Source organism: Argopecten irradians, chromosome 2 (assembly GCF_041381155.1).
Source record: "Argopecten irradians isolate NY chromosome 2, Ai_NY, whole genome shotgun sequence".
In the NCBI taxonomy this organism is placed as follows: domain Eukaryota; kingdom Metazoa; phylum Mollusca; class Bivalvia; order Pectinida; family Pectinidae; genus Argopecten; species Argopecten irradians.
The window spans coordinates 19,885,562-19,897,562 of NC_091135.1; the positions used below are offsets into that span (position 1 = coordinate 19,885,562).

The window sequence follows — 12,001 nt, forward strand, 5'->3', positions numbered from 1 at the left end:
GTATAGCTCACGATTAATTTATCAAACCGAAGTGAACATTATTCAGTTATCGGAGTTGGCTGACGCTGCAGTGATGTGCCACTATCGGAGGGGGCATTATCACCGCGAGAACAGTGTCTGTTATTGTACGGATTATACTTTCCATAAAAATCGTCTGATTACTGGAAATACGACATAACAACGTTAACGGTACCGTGTCAACACTTCTATCCCAGTTACCGGACGTTAGAGTGGCGAATCAGCGCAATCATCCGGGCAACTCAATACATCTGAACAATCCCAAACTTGGTAAACGTTTATGTTCTTGCACGACGGTATCAATGTTATAAACTTTATCATATCAGAATATCGTCCATTGTTTTGAATCAATTTTGCGACATAGAGTTTAACGGAAAACCAATACATCGGTATGACGATTTTAGGTGTGCCAAACAAATGTTAATTACGTATTGACTCACTAAATAACGTCATTACAGTTACGCAGGCCTGATATACAATACAGAAGAAATTGTGCATTATCAAATCAATTTTCAACGCGACACTTCTACGTTTACATACATATTTACGAGTTTTGCGTGTTTTTTTTCTTTTTGGGACTTAAAAGATGGATTTGTATATTATGTATATAAAACGTCTTCGTTTGAATCTATTGGGAGCGGGCCATATTAACAAATCTACTGATAAAGAAAATGGTCCCTTAGAATCTATTACAATTTCAGTCCTGTTTCCGCAGCACTGTAAATGTACCCATATTGAGAATAGAGAATATTATGACCGGTCAGTTACATGTATAACGTTTGAATAGTTAGTCCAATCTTGTTACATGTTGAACAAATACACGCAATCTAAGGGGATATCAACACCGGCGAGGAATTTTCAAGATCAGATGGAGATGTAGTCTACATTCTATACCTAATCCCAAGCAATGAAAAAAAGGTATTTTGCAAGCTTCCATTTTAACATTTTAATCGGTTTAGATGTGGATTATTTCCTCTATGGCCTTATCACCGGTAAGCTCCATTTTAAATGCTTCGTTTGCTTCCGAACCAGCACCATCGTCTAATAGGTAACGTTTTTAAACCTAACATGGTTAGATTTATGAAGCATATGGCGTTAGGTTTTAGAATCCATATAAACTTCGTCAGTGTGTCTGGTCTTATGTTATAGGGATCCTTTGATGTCTAGACATATTTTATAGACCACTGGAGTCACCACTGTACGTTCAATGAATGGACAGTAAAACGATTCTTCCAGAAAGGCAATGTATACATTCTTGTTCAGAAAAAAACAGGCATAGACAAATTGAAAATAAGGAATGGCGATTCCTCTTGTTTCAAAAGATATACACTGAACAGAATTAATCTCGTTTATTGTTGAAAATCTATAATCAACTTCACCGGGCGATGTCGTGGACAAAACGCACCTGATAAGTGGACGGTTTGCGTATCTGTTTAGTTGGTGAACAAAAGAAATGTCAGCGACCTGACGTCAGCACAGGGATGAAGCCGAGGGTAGTGGGCAGATGTTTACGACAAGGTTTGACGACAATCAGCTCCATGCTGTCTCCCTTCCGATTAACAGCACTGTCTAATTACTGTTCTGATGTGGCCACTCGGCTAACAAGCGTCGTGGGACACATATGTTATATTACGTGTTGATAGTGTCACTGTGTAATGTTATTCTAAACGGTGCAATAGTCAAAGGGTAGCAACCAATCTGATGGCATAATTGACACAGTCTTGTTTATAATTGTGTTCTTTATTTGAATGAGATACATCAATACATGTACACTACAATATTATTGCAATATTGAAATAAACACAAGAGCAAATAATATTTTGGATTAACGTTGAAGAATTATACCAATTTTATAACCAAACAAAGAAACAAAATGTAAATTATGGAATATTTTAAACTTTTTTTTATATATGATGAGTATAAAATTAAAATATTAAAAAAGTAACATTTAGTACAAAAAACCAAGACAACAAAGTAGGATTAATATTATGTGTAGTCTAGTTTAGTTAGGATGAGGTGAAATGGAGGATTAGTTTTCTATTAAAAACGAAATATAGTATTTTTTCCATGATGATGATTACAAACAAAACAAATAATTTGTGTTAGGGGGAGGGAGTGTTTTGTCATATATGATAGTCAAATCAGCTAATCATTTTTTATAGTTGATGTTGAGTTTGTAGTTGCCAGTTTTGACTTTAAAAAATCGTCTAAAGGTGAAATGCATACCCGAAAGTAAATATTTGTCAAAAATTAAATATTACTGCAAGTTTATGTCAGGGTGCAGCAATTCAACAAATTATGTTTGGAGAAATTATTCAAATAAATTATCTATGTCCTGGCATCATATACAATATTTTTTTCAGTTGACATGATTATGGTTTTTTATAATAAGGAATGGCAAAATTGTATCGTAATATCACCTTTCCCACACAGTTTAATTTCTAAATACGTGAATTATATGATATATCGGAATTTTTTCCGGTTAAAAAATAAAAATGGCAGGATGGTTGCTGCTTGTTTATTTAAGCTTAACAGCTAGTGTAATTTAAGACCAAATTCTGTTGAAACTTAGGAATATGCCACATAATGAAATTTATCTATTCTCTTGCTTATAACGCCGGTCCTGAAAGGATAAGCATTTGTTTAGAAGTAATGAACCCCTATCAAACAAGAAAAGAAACTCTTTGATTATCATAGCTGTTCATAGAAAGTTGCCTAAACTCAAAACAAACCAAACTCTACAATGAATCAAATTGTTGTTACCAAGAATCTTCATCAAAAAGCATGAGAAGGATAAGTTGCTTTTCAGTAGTTAGTCTTAAAAGACTTATACTTGCAAATTGATTATACGGAGAATGGTGGTCACATGGAACTCATAAGGGAATGGGAAAGAACTTTATTGGATAGAAGGAACTTCGTAAAACGAAAAGCTATGACAGATATCAAACATTTACCAGATGATTTGGAACAAAACAAGTATGATTAACTTGGACCAAACAGATATCAAAAAGTCAATATATCCTATGTGTATACATACAGCTGTACATATATATATATATAACGACCCGGTCTAGTCGTTATAATTAATCTCTATTACACATACATGCAGATTAATTGGTGTTGTTTGTGTGGGAAATCACATATACCGAATCTCATTGGAGCAACGAAGACTCTTTGAATGAGTACGTGGAAAAATCATTCTGCCGTACGTGGAAAATGCGCGTGAAAGCCATCCTTTGCGGAAGATTGATCATAAGCTATATTCGATGTTTTTGGACTTACAGAAGTCCAATGGTATCAGACTTGTATTTGTGCCCACTAGTTGTACGGACAAATTGCAGTCGTTATATCAAACAATCAACAAAATTTGAAAAGAGGAACTGCAAGCTTAGTTTCAACCATGGTATTCGGAGCAAATTGCCGAAAAATAAAAACAAAACAACGATGAAATGGAAACGAAAGAGGGGAAAAACAGTTATACATATGTGGTTATGGAAACCTCTATCATGAAACCATTGCATGCGAAATAGGTTATTAGAACACATGAGAAGATCGCGAAAGACAAAACATTTAACATTTATTGCCATTTAATGACAATTTGTTCTCTAAAGTGGGAATTAGTGCTTTGAGTACTATTTATGAGCTAAAATATACAACTCCATAAAGAAGAGGTTTACGTTTTAAATAACTTGTTTTTATTCGTTTTATCCTTTAAATACGACACGTCATAAAACATTACGCGTTAGGCATTGCATTTTTGCGATCTAACGACCTCCGCAAGAATTCCCCCTCGCGTTAATTTGCGCGTTTACAGTGTATAATCCTAATAAAAAAGATCCTATCACATGCTCCTGTTTCAAGATATATACACATTCGGTATGTATATATTTAGAAGCATATGTCGGAAAGCTGTTGCCTTTACTATGTGTCCACATTTACATCACAAATAAAACGTCACTCAGAATGAATGTCTGCATTTAATATAGGTTGTATGTAGGTATTAAAGATGTAACTTAGAAACATCAAAGACTTGCCTTTTTCTTTCGTTAAGTCTACAGATTGTTTTATCACAGTACAAGGGTATACAAAGAAAGTATTGTCAAAAGATCAACGATCGTCAAACTAGAAAATCATTCTGTTCATCTAACGCTAATAAGTCCTCGAATTTTTATATAAAGCTTTCAAGAAGTGTTTATCAAACATTAATAATCAAGATCCTATATTCTTACAACTTTTCAGGATTAGAAATGATAGGTTGGGAAACGTTTCTTTAACATAACCACACAAAAAATGTTGAATAATCATACGTTTTAAACTAAATAATTACCGTGAAATTATTCGTCAGCAAAACGACTTATTGACAACATAATTGTCTTGTATTGAACTAAACTGATTTCAGTTTGTTTTGGTTTATCATATTTGTTTGTTTGTTTGTTTGATTCATTCACGTCCTATTAACAGCTATGATCATGTAAGGACGGCCTCCCGTGTATGTGTTGTGTTGCGTGTATGTTGTGCAAGGTGCGTGTTTTGGGAGACTGCGGTATATTCATGTTGTGTCTTCTTGTATAGTGGAACTTCTGCCCTGTTTATAGTGCTATATCACTAAAGCATGCCACCGAAGACATCAAGCAACACAACCTGCCCGGTCACATGATACTGACAACAGGCGAACCAGTCGTCCCACTCCCTTATTGCTGAGCGCTAAGCAGAATGATTTCAGTTTAATTGATAAATATTCATTCCCGTAACCGTCTGTAGTATTTGTTTTCACATGTTAATTGAGATCATTTAGATTTTTTGATTGCGGCAATCGAATGAAAAAAAAACCAATCGTGAAATTGAAATTTTGTCAATGAACTACGAGTTCTGCCAAACATGTGGTTGTATATTAATGTTCTTCACGCCTACATCAATAATGAAATCTTTTCATGAGTTATACATGAAGGTTTTTGTTATAATAATTATACTTTATCTTTAATGTACCTATATGGCTTTTAATATTCCAGACCACATTATCTCATCATTATACATATTATCTTCATCGTAAGGATGTCGTGCTGAAGATAGAACCATCATTAGTACTGATTTAAATGGAAGGATCAAAAGACAACACTTTCCTTATTATCACAAATAATAAATATCACGACGTTGTAATGGCCATTCCATATTTCCGGGAGAGAACTGATATAGGCATTGCTTGTTCAGCAACTTACTTTGTATTAACATCTTACAATAAAATATTCTGAAATGAAAAATAAATCGATACTTAAAAGTTCATTAGCTTTAGTTATGAAACAAAATAACAACAGCAATCAAATCGTCGAATAGCAATTATCTATTTACAATTGTGAATATTTTTCAGACTATGTTTTATCAGAATGCAAATATTAGGAAGTTAAAATATATGCTATCTTTGAAAATGCGTTGGAGTTGTTTTTTCTTGTCAGCTTAATATACTATTGTATTATTATTCGAAAGAAATATACAAGATGATGTGATTAAGTTGTATACAATTTTTAAGTCCTCTTGTGATATTTATTTCGAACAAAATTTCTTTATCGATAACTCTAGCTTTCGTTATGAACTTAACCTCTTGATAATGTAAGCGACATTTCACTAAGTCGTCCTCAACATTGAGAACAAGGTTTTTTACGATTAATGTGTTTGCTTGTTAAATTTTATATCAATCCCTGACGTTTAGCTTGATAAGTGTTGTGGATCGCTATAGTTTACCTTCGGTTCATCGGTCGCTTCAGTGGTTTCACTGTCACTGATCATTTAATAAGTTGAAGATTTCTGGTTGGTCCTAGTTTTAATAGGTTGCGTCAATTCATATTATATATTTTTCTGTCAAAGAAAATGAAGGTTTTTTTATCAATTAACGTCTATTAACAGCAAGGATCATGTGTGTAGCTTGTATGAAGTCCATGGTGCGCGTATTTGGAGATTGCGGTATATTCATGTTATGTCTTTTTGTATAGTTGAACTGTTGTCCTTTTTATAATATCATATCACTGAAGCATGCCGCCGAAGATACCCAGCAACACACCCAACCCGGTCATATTAAACATATATTGATTAACCAGTCGTCCCACTCTCTTAAAGCGAAAGCTAAGCCGGAGCCGAAAATACTATTTTTATGGAATTTGTAGTGCCTCGGCCTGGGGACAGAGCCCAGATCTTATCTCAAAGGGAATGAAGTAAACAGGAGCCAATAGTCGATAATTAATTCGAATAGAAATTATAAAAACCGGAAGGACAGTGCAATCGTTTCTCTATATTTTTTTTATAATAACAAGAGTCAATGCATGACGAGTATTCGAATAGAAATCATAAAACCGGAAAACTATATTATCATATTGATAGAGACAACAGCAATACAAGAACAATGTGTCTAAGTAGGCAAGAATACGTTTGGCAAGTGTTGCAAACAAAACATACAGTGATATTCACGAGGTTTGATGTTGATTATCAATAGAATGACCGGTGATATCACCTGGAAATAAACCTGTGATTGTTTATAGAATGGTTTTGAAAATGAGTGACCTTTGCTTTCATTCAAACTATTGCCGAAATAACATAAAAGTACCGTTCGAAACATTTTGTACCAAACGAAACTTATTTACCATATTTATATACATATTTTCCAAGCCAAACTTATTCATCATATACATATATACCAAACCAAACATATTCGTCATATTTATATATACTTCAGCTATTATTGTGTCTGATTTCGGCCATGTCGCGCCATCGCATTGGCGTCCCTACTAAGCGACAGTTGGACAATACGACGAGCACAAAAGCAAGCAGCGAAAAAACGACAATGCATCATGCGACAGTGTAGCATGGCCTAAGTCAGGCACCGTTTGAAGCCGTTTAATCTAAAATATATCATCAACGGCATATTAATGTATGTTTTGGGGTGTTAAATTCGTTCAGATATATTTTACGGTTAGGAAATTATGACCCGTAGTTTGATACAAAAGCAGATAAGGATTTTCCCTAATATAATCATCTTGTATTAGAGAGAAGACGTACATTAACATTGATTTCAAATTACCTGAAGGATATGCGAAAACTTCAATCATTTGCTTTGTTTTTTAAAAGTTTAAACGCAATAGACATAAAACGTCACCCTGCTTAATACTAGTGGACAACTGTGTCAGTATATTCCAAATACCATTATATTATATTATAATATATTCCACTCTGTACTTCAAGGTGCAATTTTGTTAGCTAGTTTATTCTTATAATCAAAATTGATAACATTGTATCCCATTCTCTTCCAATGCAATTGAATTTGTTATGTGACCGGTGTTGCAAGGTTTGCTCCTAGACGTTAAATTATTTTTCAATGCAGTTTTTGAATTATCAAGAGTATTACAAGTGTCACCGATTGATGCTAAGGTTAAGATTCATATTAAATAATAAATAACTTAAAAGAGTCTTTCTCAGTGGGAAATGGATATTTAAAACTGAACACGCTTGAAGTACACTACTTTTAATACCTATTTATACATTTAAACTAAATTACAGGTTGTTATTTTAAAAGCTTCAGGATTATGCACTGTATACTTTTTAATGTTTCAAGTTCCCTTAAGATAAACATGAAAAGGTTTTAAGCAGACTTTTTGATAAAATAATTACACGCATAATTTAGATGCAGAAAATGACGTTATTTCGAAAATTAGATTTAAAGAATTATCGGCATTTCATAGTTAATTCAGAATATCGTGTTTTGATATGGAAAAATTAAATAATTGCCATCAGTAAACATCAATCGAATTAGATGAACAAAGTTTGTGTGCCTTGAACAAATCATCGGGGATATATTTGGAAGTACACAAAATCAAATAAACGAAACGCAAAAATGTAATTAACATTCATTATTGAACTGGTAAGACGATAAGAAATAAAAAACAAAGTTTGAAAAACTTACGTGAAAATGTTTAAACAATATAAACCGGTATAGTTGTTTAGGAAAACTTCTCTCCGTGGAGTTGAAAGCTAATTCCGAATCATCTTCGTTTCAGTTTAATGCTCTGATCTCCTGAAATAATTGCTGGTCAGACTGGTGTTAAGATCAGCGTCTGTCCAGCATCGTCAACGCCAATCAATAACTGTCCACAGCACGCGCGATTGTTCCTGTAAGCTTACGCCAACATATCAGCCTTGCTGAACTGTATCTCTATATGCAGTCAATTATTTGTCGTTAATGGGTGTTCTTTGTCTGTGACGCGAGGAGGCGTGAATGACTGGTTATTAATATGCGGCCAAATAGTATTTTGTAGTCAATTTCCAAGTTTTAGATGGTGTCCACTTCTGATAGCGAAACTTGTTCACCTTACTAATGAACCATTCCTAGTCTTAACCAAGGCGTATACCAAAGATCAAATGAGAAGTTTTGGTAAAACATACAATCAATTTACAATACAAAGTCCAGTGTGTATGTTTGGAGTTATTATAAAGCGGTGAATTACGTATCCCTCAGAAATTGGTCATTTTCTGTACCTGAGCTAGGTCTATGATCAACAGTGTGAGGGACTCGGTGTGAAACGTTACCATCCAGATAAAACACGAGAAAGCTGGTCATAGTGTTCGCTCTGTCAGATTCTTTCCTTACAAGATCGATAGCCGATGAAATGTGTATAACCGACAGAAAGACAACTCACCGAGGCTTGTCCTGGTGTATGATTGATTACGGGGCATTCGGAATCTGCCGTTTATGATTTCCTAAATATAAAATTCAAATTTAGAATCAAAATATCACTTTATTGATTACCGAACACTGTATTTTAGGTTGATAATATTTCATATATGTAGAAACTTCTATGACCAATGGTCCTCGCCCCCATTTTAGATCAAAGGATTTTACAACCCATGGATGTTGTATTTTAATGTATGTAATGTGTTGAGTGTTTGTCCTTTGGAGACTGCGGTATATTCGTGTTGCATCTCCTTTTATAGTGGAACTGTTGCTCTTTATATAGTGCTATCTCACTGAGGCACTCTACCAATGACACCGAACAAGTGCACTTCACCGGTCACATTATACTGACACTGTGCAAAATAGTCTTCATTCTACCATTATGCTAAAAGCTCAGCAAGAACAGAGACTAACACTTTTTAATCCTATCGGCCAGGGTACAGAACCCATAGCCAACGCTCACAGCGCTCAACCGGAAGCCAAAAGTGGAGCGGTCTTAAGTGGAGCGGTCTTATGGTGGGGGGGCGGGGGGTGGTTGTAGGAAGATAGTCGGTAAAGAAAGAGAGAAAGAGGAAAGATAATCTCCTACATTTAGTCGCCTTTTACTATCATGGAATATGGGGGGAGGGCATCAAGATATCGTCCTACCTGCAGGGCCAGGGTAACTTTTGGATACTATGCACACATTGGTCCTTGCTGATATCCAGGGGCCAAAAAGAGTCACCACCAAGGTCATTTAAGGACGGTAGCCCATTTGTGCAATGCGTTGAGTGTGTGAATGTCTGTATGATTTGGAAGGGTGCGGTATATTCGTGATGTTTTCTTCTAATATTGGAACTGTTGTCCTTTTTATAGTGCTATCTCACTGAAGCATGCAGTCAGACACCGAACACGCACACGGGCAGATTAAACTGACTTCGGGCGATTCAATTCTCCGATGTGATCGTTGAAGCCCTGCTTTAAAATGGTATGCCAGGCTATTAAATCAAATATTTTTATGAAGATGTGAGGTTTCCTACTCACATTTCATGTTCGGACATTATGAATATAAATGTATAAGTTAACTCCACATTGCATGCTTGTGACTAATTATTTTACCGGATATAATGGAATGTTTCGATTTCGTCAGACACATTTTAATGTATCATCTTTAAACTGTTTTTCCAAAGTTCCACTTTAGTGAATTTTATTTGTATTAATGAATGCGCACAATACACTGCTGCATTAATGATAAACAGACAGTTAAAAATCGTTGGTTCGAATTTGGCATCTTTGCCAGAAAGTAAATTGTATATAAACCATGGCCTATGACATATGAATGAAATAATTTGGTATAATTTGTCTAGAGCAACCTCAAGTAAACAGAAATCAATAATGGTCTTGGCCGCAGGGGCTGGAGGAGCGGGGATAAAGAAGGCTTTTTTTTCTAACTTCATAAATCCTTATTTTACTGTAGGAAAGGAGGATTTGGTACATACATGAACATATATTTACACTTGCTAGGCTTGGTCACTATACGCTAATACTAGCCGATTTTGTTTACCATAACTGCATTGGTAACATTGAACTTTGAACTTGCGTAAGGAAATGTTCTGTGCCAACGTAAAAAGACTACTTTTTTTAAAAGAAACACATGGCTTTGTTTACATTTTGACGGAAACATTACGTGTATATTGTTGTTTTTCATAGAATTTTGGAAAAAAATGTAAACAATATACTACATGTTTTATAATTTATATATGATTCAAACAATTTTTAAATTAACAATTGTATAAAGAAACGGATAAAAATATCCCGACCGGGGCGACGTGCTTTCATTTTTGTTAAAAATGATGGGTGTCAAATGTAACACATTACCCCTGTGCCTATGTTCGTCCTACGGATCGAGCCTTTGGGGTGGGACGGGTGTGAGACCCCTCTGATAGAGGTCAGTTGATAAACATATCCTCTTGTCTTTGCTCCTTTGAGTATTTAATCATGTGTATTATAAAACATGCACCGCTAATAATCCCACGTGTTGACAGTTCCGCGTCACCACAAATACTTGTGTATCCAATCGAACACAAGTGAATTTGTTTCATCTATCGATGGCGATATGGATCTAAACGTAGATTATATAATCACATGGCTCCCAAGGATGTAATATCGTCAAGTCAGACGACATCTCACAAACACATTGAGCTTACTTGAAAATCGTTGTGTTTTCACAACTTCCGCAAACTAAAGTGTGTAAGAGCGTGCGTCAGCTTCGCCTCGCTGCACAATAACGGTCACCGAGTTCAATGGCAAATTGAACATCGTTTTCAAAATTTTACAAATATATAACCAATTGGAACATCGTTCAAATTTTTTTAACCAATTATTTATAGGAACATGATCCAACAGGAGCACACGGAGGATATGTATTTACTACGACATAATCTCAAAATTTCTTGTATACTGCAACATTTTGAGTTCTCAGAGGTCTAAATTCTGAACAATGAACGCCAACAGAGAGTTACATATCCTATATTCCTATGTCGTCATATATGTTCTACAGTTATGTAGTCGTTTTATCAAAACAAAGATAACTCGTACTGCACGTATATTGTGACAACTTGACCTCCTGCAGATGACATCGCCAATCTGTCTTAAGGCTGAACTACAGAACGGCATTGTCAGTGGAAACCACATATTCAAACATTGTCAGAAGGATTGCACAAAAGAATCTATAAATAGATCGATTTCTTAGCACTCAAAGTCAACAAATTTTTGTCTAAGATTCTTTCTAAACAACTTTCGTCATATAACGTCTCAATTGCCACTCCCTTATGTTTAGCCGTGAGTTGAGAGTTCGTCCGTGTGAGAAAGAGTTTGGTTTTGTCCCCTCAATTGAGATGTACCGTATTCTATAAATAACAGTAGATCTGCTATTTCGTACTACGAAATGTTCAATATAAAGGAAATGGGACGACTGTGTTGATGATTTATGCTATTCAGTGTTTCTTCAGTCAGTAAGTACTATAGAGTATAGAGGAGTTCCACTACTTTAGATAGATACACAAGAACATGTCATAGTCTCTCGAACCAAAGGCACTGACATCTCGCAACATATGTTATACAGGGAATGAATACATTCTATGATGTTAATATCTAAGATGCTTAAAGACATAATAAAAAACCATTATCACCACATGATACAGCATGTATCTGCAATGAAAGTCCTTGTCCATTTCTTATATAAACAACAAAGGCCATTTAGGGACCTACATCATTAAACACAGAAACACT

The 12,001-nt window shown here is 35.0% G+C and overlaps 1 protein-coding gene across 2 annotated transcripts in view; it reads right to left on the bottom strand.

Annotated features, from left to right (window-relative positions):
* The window catches only part of LOC138314761 (PDF receptor-like), a 104,290-nt gene that overhangs the window by 43,814 nt on the left and 48,475 nt on the right, over positions 1-12,001 (bottom strand). Inside the window, exon 1 of one of the 2 annotated variants that reach the window (XM_069255260.1) lies at positions 7,964-8,299. The exons of the other annotated variant lie outside the window; for it this stretch is intronic. The gene's annotated coding sequence lies outside the window, so the exon portion shown is untranslated. Of the gene's footprint in view, positions 1-7,963; positions 8,300-12,001 lie in introns of those variants that run through there. 2 annotated transcript variants of the gene reach the window in all.